Here is an 11,601-nt window from a genome sequence, read left to right on the forward strand (position 1 = left end):
AGACACTTTCTAGCCATGGGCATCAGATCCTTCTCTGCCTGTGTGTCCAACCTCACCAATATCCTTTCTGTCTAGTTTGTCAAAATCTCCTGTGCAATTGTGAAAGTAGGCCTTGTGTGTTATACACCGTGCTGAATGCACATGAAGTACAAAATGTGAAACAGCCTGTGCAAAAGTTAGTAGACTCCAAAATATTTTAGCACTCAATGCAATATTATTAAAAATATATATTTCTACAAAATTGTGTTTCTATTCAAATGTCTCATTCACAAAGAATCTTTCTACGAAAACCTAACATTATGTGAAAGTTACTTCCTACCCTCTAAAGCTGATCTGTATTTTTGTAGTAGTAGATAATATTTTTTTTTACAAAATTCATATATTAGTTATTGTTTTTAATTAACACATAATAATTGTTCATATTTATGGATGGCAAAGAGATATTCTGATACATAAAATGTGTAATGTTTAAATAACGGTAATTAGAAAGCACATTACCTCAAGGATTTATCATTTATTTGTGTTGGGAACATTCAAAAACCTCTTTTTAGCTGTTCAAAAATATACAATAAATTGTTGTTTGCTATAGTCCCCTTACAGTGCTGCAGAACACTAAAATTTATTCTTATTATCTAGCTGTAATTTTGTGTCTTTTAAGCAACCTCCTCCTCCCAACCCCCCATTATTACCAGCCTCCAGTAACTGGTATCCTACTCTCCACTAGTGTGAGATTAAGGTTTTTAGCTTCTTTGTCCAAGTGAGAACATGTGGCATTTATCTTTCTGTGCCTGGTTATTTCACTTAATGTTGAGTCCTCCAGGCTCATCCACGTTGTCTCAAATGGCAGAATTTAATTCTTCTTTTTTTTATGTCTGAATAGTGTTTCATTCTGTATAAATGCCACATTTTCTTTTTATATTTATCTATTAATGAACACTTAGTTAGAGTCCATATCTTGGGCTAACTATGCAGTGAAGATGGGGGTGCTGATATCTCTTTAATATACTATTTTTCTTTCATTAGCATAAATACCCAGTCGTGGGTTTGCTGGATTCTATGGTATTTCTATGTTTAGTTTTTGAGGATTCTCCATCTTGTTCTCCTTAATGGCTGGACTAACTTACATTCCTACCAACAGTGCATGAGATTCTCTTTTCTCTGCATCCTTGCCAGCTTTTTTAGTTTTTGTATTTTTTATAGTAGTCATTCTAATTGGTTGAAATGATATCTCATTGTGGGTTTGACTTGCATATCCCTTATGTTTAGTGATGTTAGCATTTCTTAATATCCTTGTTGGCCATTTGTATGTCTTCTTTTGAAAAATGCTTGTTTAGATAATTTGTCCATTTTTAAAATCAGATTACTGTTATTATTTAATTTTGAGCTGTTTGATTTTCTTGTATATTCTGAGTGTTAATCCTTTATTGGGTGAAAGGTCCCCAAATGTTTTCTTCTATTCTGCTTGTGTTCTCTTTACTCTGTTAATTCTTTCCTTTGTTGTGGAGAAACTTTTTAGTTTCATATAATCCCATTTGTCTAGTTTTGCCTTTGTTGCCTGTGCTTTACGGTCTGATCTGTAAAATCTTTGCACAAACCAATATCTTCAAGAATTTTCCCCATGTTTTATTCTAGTAATTTCATGGTTACAGGTTTTATTTTTAAGTCTTTAATCCATTTGATATCAATTTTGGTATATGGTGAGAGAATTGGGTGTAGCTTCCTTTAATCCATTTGATGTCAATTTCTAGTAATTTCATGGTTACAGGTTTTATTTTTAAGTCTTTAATCCATTTGATATCAATTTCGGTATATGGTGAGAGAATTGGGTGTAGCTTCATTCTTCTGCATATGAATATCCTGTTTTTTCAGCATCATTTATTGGAGACTGTCCCATCCTGAATGTATGTTCTCTGTGCCTTCATCAAAAATCAATTAGCTGTAAATTTGTGTATTTATTTCTGGGTTCTTTTTTTCTGTTCTGTTCCTCTATGTGTCAATTTTTATGCCAATTTAGTTACTATGTATTGTAGTTTATTTTGAGGTCAGATAGTGTGATGCCACCAGTTTTACTCTTTCTTAGGATTGCTTTGGCTATTTGGGGTCTTCTGTGGTTCCATACAATATAAACTTTAACATTTTTCTAATCGTTTTCTGTGAAGAATGTCAGTGACATTTTGATAGATATTGAGTTGAATCTGTAGATTGCATTGAGTAGTATGATCATTTTTACTTTATTAATTCTTTCAATCCATGAACATGAGATGTCTTTCCAAGTTTTTGGTGTCCTCCTCAATTTCTTTGATCAGTATTTTATAGTTTTCCTTGTGGAATCTTTCAAGCTCTTTCCTAAATTTATTCCAAGTTATTTTAATTTTTTTGTGGCTATTTTAAATGGGGTTTCTTGATTTCTTTTCAGCTAGTTTCCTGTTAGTGTACAGAAATGCTATTGATTTTTGTAAGTTTATTTTGTACCCTGCAACATTACTGAATTGTTTTACCAGTTTTAAAGAGTTTTTAATGGAATCTTCAGGATTTTCTATATATAAGACTGTGTCACCTACAAATAGGAACAATTTGATCATCTCCTTTCCAAACTGGATGACCTTTATTTTATTTCCTGGGCTAATGGATCCGGCTAGAACTTCTGGTATTATGTTGAATAACAGTGATGAATTTTGGCATTCTTGACTTCTTCCAGTTCTTAGAGAGAACATTTTCAAGTTCTCCCTTCTTTGTTGAGAGGTTTTTTTTTTTTTTTTTTTTTTTTTTTTTTTTTTTTTTTTTACCATGAAGCATTGTTAGTTTTTTTCTGATGTTTTTCTGTGTTTGTTAGATGATCAAATGGTTTTTGTTTTCTTTCCATTGATGTGATATATCACATATCATGCTTATTGATTTGCATAGGTTGAACCATGCCTGAGTAAATCTTACTTGATCATGCTGTGTGCTGTTGGATTTGACTTTCTATTATTTTTCTTAAGGGCTTTTGCATCTATGCTTATCAGAGATATTAGCTGTAGTTATACTATTTTCCTTCTTTCTTGATTTTGTTTTTGTTTTACATTTTACATTTAATAATGTAAATCATTTGATATGATTTTGAGTGTTTAAAATTTGGTGAGACCTGTTTTGTGACCTAACATGTGATCTGCCCTCGGGAATGTTGCACATATTCATAAGAAGAATGTGTATTCTGTAACTTTAAGATGGAATGTTTTATAAATGGCTGCTAGGTCCATTTGATGTACAATTTAGTTTAAGAACTTGTTAGCTGATTTTCTGTCTATCTAACTAAGCTGTCTAATGCTGAGAATAGTGTGTTGAATTTCCCGACTATTTTGTATTGGAGGGGGTCTATCTCTCCCTTTACATCAAATAAAATGTGCTGTATATATCTGAAAGTTCCAGTTTTAGGTGCATACATTTGAATAATTGATAAATCCTCTTGCTGAAATAATCCCTTTATCATTAAATAATGAAATCATTTGTCTCTCTATACATTACTTTCTGTAGTCTTTTTTATCTAATACAAGTATAACTAATACTGCTCATTTTTGGATTTTGTTTCCATGGAATATGTTTTTCCAACCCTGCACTATGATTCTTTGTGTGTCTTTACAGGTGAGATGAGTTTCTTGTAGTGAGTATATAGATGGGTGTTATTTTTAAATACATTCAGCAAGTCTTTATGTCTTCATTAGGGAACTTAAACCATTTACATTTAAGGTTATGACTGATATGTGAGGCTTACTTTTGTCATTTTGTTTATTCTGGTAGCTTTCTATATCCTTTGTTCTCTTTCTTCTCTTATTTATCTTTGTGGTTTGGTGGTTTTCTGTAGCAGAATGTCTAAATGAAATTTTCTTTCTCATTTATGTCTGTGCTCCATGAGTGAGTTTTATAGTTTTCTATGTTATCATGCTGCTGGCTTGAGATGGGTGGCTTCCAAACTCTGAGCAGTGTGTGTTTGTGGGCAACCCTGTTCCTGGAGTCAGCCCATTCACCGCAATGGTCTGCCTATACCTTGGGTATGTGGTGGTGCTTTGTTCACTTCTGTGCAAGGGTCATGACAGTATCACTGGGTTAAGATGGGGTCATGGCTCTGCAGTATTCTGTGTGGGTGCAGTGGAATAATAGAGACATATGGGGCTATTGGCCCAGGGCAGGATGCTGTCTCAAAGTAGATCCCCTCTGAAAATAATGCTATGATTTAGCATTCTGGGTCCAGACGTTCGCATGGGACCTGGCATGAATTCCCTATCTCATACAATAACAGTCCTCACTCATGTTGCTGCAATGACGTAGCAATTCTGCCAATACTAAAGCTTCCAAGATGATACCATTTGTTTGTTAGGTGATTTGGTGTTGACTGTTGCCTAGAATGCCTCAATATTTTCCCAAGAAGTCTCTCATGCTATAGTAGGGTACAATGTCTTCCTTTTATGGTGATCTTAGAGCAGTGTTTGAAGAGCATAACAGTAAAGGGCATAAGTCATTTTAGTGCCTCAACTCCAGAACCCACACATCACTTCCATCATATTTTCTTGGTCAGGCAAGTCACAATTCCAACTTAATGGTTCCAACACTGTACCCCTTGTGAAAGCCTCACTCCCTTGTGAGACAAGACATAAAGTACTAGAGCTCATGGTTTACTTATGGTAAGCGAAGGTTTAGCTAGTACCTGATTAAGCTTGATAGGTAGAAGAGCCACTCCCATTTGTACTTTCTATTCATTAATTCTGGGACTCATAAAAATAATCAATGGAGAAACAGCAATGCATATTTGTTGCAGAATTAGAGTATATAACACCTTCTGGAGGATATTATTCCATCCGTGTAAAGTATTGCCACAAAGACCATCTCATAAGTGTCAAAAGGTGATCCCAATTTTCTAAGCATACTTTTTGAACTTCTAAGTATTAGAGGAATTTTTATTCACCACTGCATTACAGAGATACCCCTGAGCAGGATTATAGTGCTGCAGCTAGGCACTTTTTGGTGGTACCATCAGATAATGGAAAACAATCTGAAAACAAGGTCTCAGTGCTTTCATCCATATGCAAGTTGTCATAAGAAAGACTCCATGAGGCTACAAGCTCAGGCTGAGAAGCATGAAGCAGATCAGAGCATCTTCTACTTGAGCTGCATGTTGCAGTATTTCCTCTCCTGCATAGCTGTGGTGACTGAGTCCTTCCTGCTGGCAGTGATGGCCTATGACCGCTTTGTGGCCATTTGTAATCCTCTGCTTTACACAGTGGCCATGCCACAGAGTCTCTGTGACCTCCTGGTGGCTTGGTCATATCTTTGGGGTGTGACTGGCCCCTTGGTACTCCTTTGCTATGCTCTCCATCTCAACTTTTCTGGACACAATGTGATCAACCACTTTTTCTGTAAGTACACTGCTCTCATTGCTGTGTCGAGCTCTGATGTTCACATCCCCCACCTGCTGCTTTTTGCTTTTGCCAGCTTCAATGAGGTGAGTACACTGCTGGTCATCCTCACATCCTACGTTTTCATTCTCATGACTGTACTAAAAATCCGTTCTGCCAGCGGGCGTCACAAAGCCTTCTCCACCTGTGCCTCCCACGTGACCTCCCTCACCATCTTCCACGTGACTGTCCTTTCCCTTTACTGTGTGCCCAACTCCCAAAACCATCACCAATCCCATGCTGAACCCTCTGGTCTATAGCCTGAGGACTAAAGATGTGAAGGATGCCTTTAGGAAATTAACACATGCAAAAGTTCCACTTCATTGAACCAATCTCAAAAGATGTTTTCAGTCTTAATGAACAACTATAACTGAGTCTAAAATGTTTCTAAAACTTAAAGATATATTTGTATGAGGTTTTCATAGATGATTATAATGCATGAATTATAAATTTAAATCCCTTGAAGATGTCAAGGAAGACAATTCTGAGATGAATGCCACAGGACTTGTATCCATAAAGAATAATTTTTTCCAATTCTCTGAAACAGCCACAAAAATATTACAGAGCCCAATAGATGACTTAATGTAGAGAATAATATAAGTGAGAGAATGATTTTATTTCTCCATTGTACAGTCTTTTCTGATCTAATGTGTACACAGATGAAACTTTGACTTTAAAGATGTTTTCGTTGTGTGTCACTGAAGCACTGTGTCTTTGTTAGCAGATACAGGTGGATATGCTATGTGGTGAAAGGGCTGTAATTATTTTCTGACATCTGCATTTCTTAGATATTGTGATTTCTATAAATAGAAAGCCTTGCACTTGAAACAGCTCATGTTGAGAAGTAAATAAAACAAGTATAATTACATCTGCTACACAGATGATGACAGGGATGGTTGAGGAGATAGTCTAGGAATGACTGAAACGAGAGATTTAAGACAGACTTAACTGTTTTCATTCCAAATCTAGTGTATTTATCATAGAGATCAACTTTGTCCTTCAGAATGGACAGTCACTGGAATCATTTCAATATTCTTAGATTGCAGTTTTATATTATTACTCAAAATGGGGAATCCCAGTATTATCAGGTCTGTACACCCCTGCAAGTGTTGTCCAGTCTAATTCATACAGAATGAATGTGTATATTGAAGGAGCAGATTTCAAAGCTTCTTTGTTAATGATTACATAAATGACTAAACAAACACAAATATCTAGTAACAAACACCATAGAAATTAAAGCAAAAATTGAATAAGAAACTAACCATACAGAATTTAAAACAATTTATTAAGTTTCTATTATTAAAAAGTGTCATACAGGGACAAATTGACAGACGTATAAGAAAATAAAATTATATATGTTTGTTTTTTCAAACAGCACAATAGAGTTCCATAAACAGGTTTAAAATTAAGGTGACATGAGTACAAAAAATCTTTTTTTGCGAAAACTACAGAAAAGTAATTATAGTAACAAATGAAAAACTGAGGACCATTCACTACTTATATCACATATATTAGAGGTGAAAATGAGAGTACTATAGAAAAATATACATAAGATATAATTACATACTCTAGTAAATGGAACACAAATAGCCTTAAACATACGAAGAGTTGTTCAGTCTGACTCCTAGTAGCTGAAACAGTAATTAAAACTGCTCTGAATTATCATTTCTCATCAATTGGTGTGGCAGAAATCTAAAAGTTTATAGCACACCCTGTAAGTGAAGTTGTGGGATAACAGGCATTTTTATACATTTTGAGCAGGAATGTAACAAATCGCAATACCTACAGTAGGAGATTAGAAGTTCTAGTGACAGTACACATCATATTTATCCTCCTTGAATGAGTGCACAGTTCTAGGAATCTATCTCAAAGGTATAGTAGCAAAAATATTTACAAACAACATACCCATAAGAATCACTTATAACAACAACAGACTGGGTAAAATGTAACATGAAGGTGGTTGAATAAACTATGGGTCAAAACATAAAAGTATACAACTGGAAAAATGGACAAAAGAAGGATTTTATATATTGGTATCTTTGTTTCCCAGAGTATTCTTGTGAATAAAGACAAGATTTAGAAACATTTTTAGAGTATGATAAAATGTGTGAAAGAAGAGAGATAAGTAAAAATAAAACTAATAAAAGAAGAAATGAAAGAGAACTTAAAATTAATAATAGTAAAATAATTATTTAAATTTGATTGAAACCAAAGTTGTCAACCTATGAAAAAAGGGTTAAAATTCTAAACTAAAGAAAGGTAAATAAAATTTTTTATCTTAATTTAAATTAGAAATACAGATTGATATAATATTTTTCTCTGAAACAATTACAACTAAAAATTATGACTCAATAGTAATAAACATTCCTGTTCTCCAAATTTCCTTAAAAATAAAACCTTCTTCCCTCCAAACAGAACTAGGGCTTTTTGGAGAAATGGCTAATTTGATGTTTAGGATGGAAAATATATAAGGTTATCCAGTCATCCATTTATGGACTTTTAGTTTGGTCCCATGGCCTAGCTATTGTAAATATAGCAGCAATAAACATGGGAGTGTAGGTGTCCCTTCGACCTGATGTTTTATAGCCCTCTGGATATATCCCCAGGAGTGGGATTGCTGGATCATATGGCAGTTCTATCTGTAGTTGTTTAAGGAACCTCCATACTGCTCTCCATAATGGCTGCACTAATTTACAGTACCAACTACAGTGCAGGAGCTTTCCTCTCTCCACACCCTCACCAGCATTTGTTATTCTGTGTCTTTTTTGTAATAGATTGTCTGATTGGGGTGATTTGATATCTCAAAGTGGTTTTGATTTGCATTTCCCTGATGATTACTGATGTTGAGTATTTTTTTCATATATCTGTTGGTCATTTGTATGTCTTCCTTGGAGAAATGTCTATTCAGCTCCTTTACCATTTTTTAATTTGATTATTTGTTTTTTTGCTGTAAAGCTTTCTGTGCTCTTTACTACTGAGTCATATAGAATAATGAAATTCTACCATTTGCAACAGCTTGGATGAGCCTGAAGAAAATTATCCAGAGTGAAACAACCAAGGTATAGAAAGAGAAATACTGCATGTTCTCACTCAGAGCTGGAAGCTGAATACATAAATAAACAAATGAACAATAAAGAGAGACAGAGGGAAAGAAAGAAAGAAACAAAATTCACAGTAATATGTTCAACTTTTAGAAAACAGGAAGTGGAAAAGGGGAGGCGAGGAGAGAGGGAGAGGGGCTAAGAGGAATTGGTCAATGACACCAATAATGATTGCATATTGTAATGATGAATAAGCTAACTATACTGATCTAACCACTACACATTCTATGCAATTATTGAAAATACATGTTGTACACTACATGTATGTATAATTTTTTTAAAAAAGAAAATATACAATATTAGCTTTGGGAACTTTAATTTTCACAAAACCTAAAATGCTATCAGCGGCTAGTCAAATTATCTCAAATTGACCTAGGAGACAATTGGAAATCACTCCCACTTGTATGGTTAGAAAAATTTAACATAACAATGTATACTGACTGCATCTAGATTATAAAAAAGATAAAAGTAATAAGCCATTGTCTGCAATTGAAGTTTATTTGGGTATTAATTCAAAACTCTGAACATTGTAAATGAAATAAAACAAATATTTGTTTTAAGTTTCCTATACGAATTGTATTTCAGGGTCACCTAACAGTTAACGAGAGGAAGTTCTGAAGAAATAAAAGTAGGAAAAAAAAATAGAATTAGAAAAACACAATTTTAGGACTTCCCTTTTTCTGAAAGGGAAGAACAGAACTGAGTCCACTAGAAGTGGAAAAGAGTGAAGGGGGGAAGATTTACTGAGAAATTGGTAAATTGCCTCAATAAATGATTACATTGTATAATGATAAGTGTACTAAGTATCCTGACTTGAATATCATATATTGCACACAGGTGTTGACATTCAATGATATACGCCATAGATATGTAAAATCGTGTTTCAATAAAGAAATAAAGTAATCAAGCCAACACTACCTGAGTCCAAAGATCATAATGAACATCACTAAAAGTTGAAAACCCTGTTAACATGTGCCTCCCAATGTGATGCAACTGGCAGTATTTCGAACCACATAAGAAATTTTCTAAAGGAATCTAAAAAATGAAGCTGAACTTATACACATGCTTGTTCTGAAAATTAACTTAAAAGAATTGATACGGAAACAAGTTAAATGACACCAAATGAAGAAATAAGCCAAATACCAAAGCAGCATTCTACAAATGGTCCAATTTTTTTCTTAAATAATTACCTGAACACAAACACACATGCTTTTACACATCAAGCAGTTAGATAATAAAAAAACTTTATTATAAAAACCAAATCAAGATTCAAACTAACAGGAAAAAAGATGTTTTTGAGACAATTTGAGAAATTTAAACATGGCCTGGGTATTGAACGATATTAAAAATATATATTTTTTCGGTGCAATTTTGGTATAGGTGTTTAATCAATTGTTTATTTTTTGAATTGTTGGACAATTTTCATAAACTACTACTGACAGTTTTCTTAGCAAGTGGATTGATAGAGAAATATAATATACATAAACATGATCATGTTTTAAATGACTCAGATTTATAGGATTGGAAGTCAGGGAACCATTGTTGGTACAAATGACCTGACTCTTCAAGATAAAGTGAACTCAACAGAGTTTTGTTTTCCAGGCTGCACACAGGAATGCTCAGACAACAAATTCATTTGGGTAAAGGAAAAAAGTTAGTGTCTCAAGCAGTACTTGTAGTCACTTGTTTTGAGGCTTTCAGCTTTGGCTGAAGAAATTTTTTGTTTTGTTTTTGTTCTTTGTTTCTTTGTAATCTTCAAAAGACTAAAAGGTTTACAGTAATATTGATAAACCTTTCCAGATTTTATCATCCCAGGATATTTTTGCAGACTAAAAATTATGTACCAGTAATTTCTTAGTGAAAGGGGTCGAATAGAGTTCAATAGTGCCATCCTTACTCCACTGTTGTTGTTTTGAAAGATACTAACTTTGTGGCATAAATACAGCTGTAAAGTATATGCATAGATATACTTAAACAGGTTTCCTTCTTTTTCCTTCTATCATAACTAATGTCACCCTACATTGTCCATGTTACGTTTTTGGAAAGAGACTTTGAAAGTGTAGAACATCACCATGTACTGCAGAGCAGTTGAGTTGCACTCAAAAGTGATGATCTGGTTTTCTCTGCACCACTTTTTGAAAAGTTGGTCTCTTCCCCAGTATGTAGATTTGCTGCCTTTGACAAAAATGGCTGTAGGCGTATGGATTGATTTCTGGGTTCTCTATTCAATTCCATTGATCTGTGTGTCTATTTTTATGCCGTTCGATGCTGTTTTGGTTATTATAGCTTTGTAATATAGTTTAAAGTCAGGTAGTTTTATGCCTCCAGCTTTACTTTTTATTTTTTATTTTTTGCCCAGGATTGCTTTGGCTATGTGTGGTCTTTTGTTCTTCCATATAAATGTCTGGATAGCTTTTTCCATCTCAATGAAAAATGTCATTAGAATTTTGATCGGGATTGCATTGAATCTGTAGGTCATTTTTGATAATATGTATATTTTCACAATGTTAATTCTGCCAATCCAAGACCAATTCTTTTCACCATATACCAAAAGCAACTCACATGGATTAAATGATTAATTATACATCCTGAAACAGAACAAAACAAAACAAAGAAATGAAAACAAAAAAACAAAAAAACCCTTAAAGAAAACAGAGGAAACTCTCCAGGAAGTAGGAGTGGGTACAGACTTCATGAATAGGACCCAAAAAGCACAGGGAACTAAAGGAAAAATAAACAAATTGGATTATATCAAACTAAAAAGCTCTGCACAGCAATATAAACAATCAACAGAATAAAAAAGACAACCAATAGATTGGGGAGAAAATATTTGCAAAATATACATCTGACAAAGGGTTAATATCCAGAATATACAAGGAAGTGACACAACTTTACAACAAAAAAACAACTAACCCAATTAAAAAATGGGCAAAGGAGCTGAATAGGCATTTCTCAAAGGAAGACACACAAATGTCCAACAGACACGTAAAAAAATGCTCAACCTCACTTGGCATCCAGGAAATGCAAATCAAGACCACTTTGAGATACCATCTCACTCCAGTTAGGATGGC

General features: G+C 34.0%; 1 pseudogene; it reads left to right on the forward strand.

Moving 5' to 3' along the window:
* Nucleotides 1–5,083: 5,083 nt before the first annotated feature.
* LOC103581166 lies at nt 5,084–5,756 on the forward strand (annotated as a pseudogene).
* The last annotated feature ends 5,845 nt before the right edge of the window (nt 5,757–11,601 follow it).

The sequence above is a fragment of the Galeopterus variegatus genome, unplaced genomic scaffold (genome assembly GCF_000696425.1).
Source record: "Galeopterus variegatus unplaced genomic scaffold, G_variegatus-3.0.2 Scaffold12487, whole genome shotgun sequence".
NCBI lineage: Eukaryota > Metazoa > Chordata > Mammalia > Dermoptera > Cynocephalidae > Galeopterus > Galeopterus variegatus.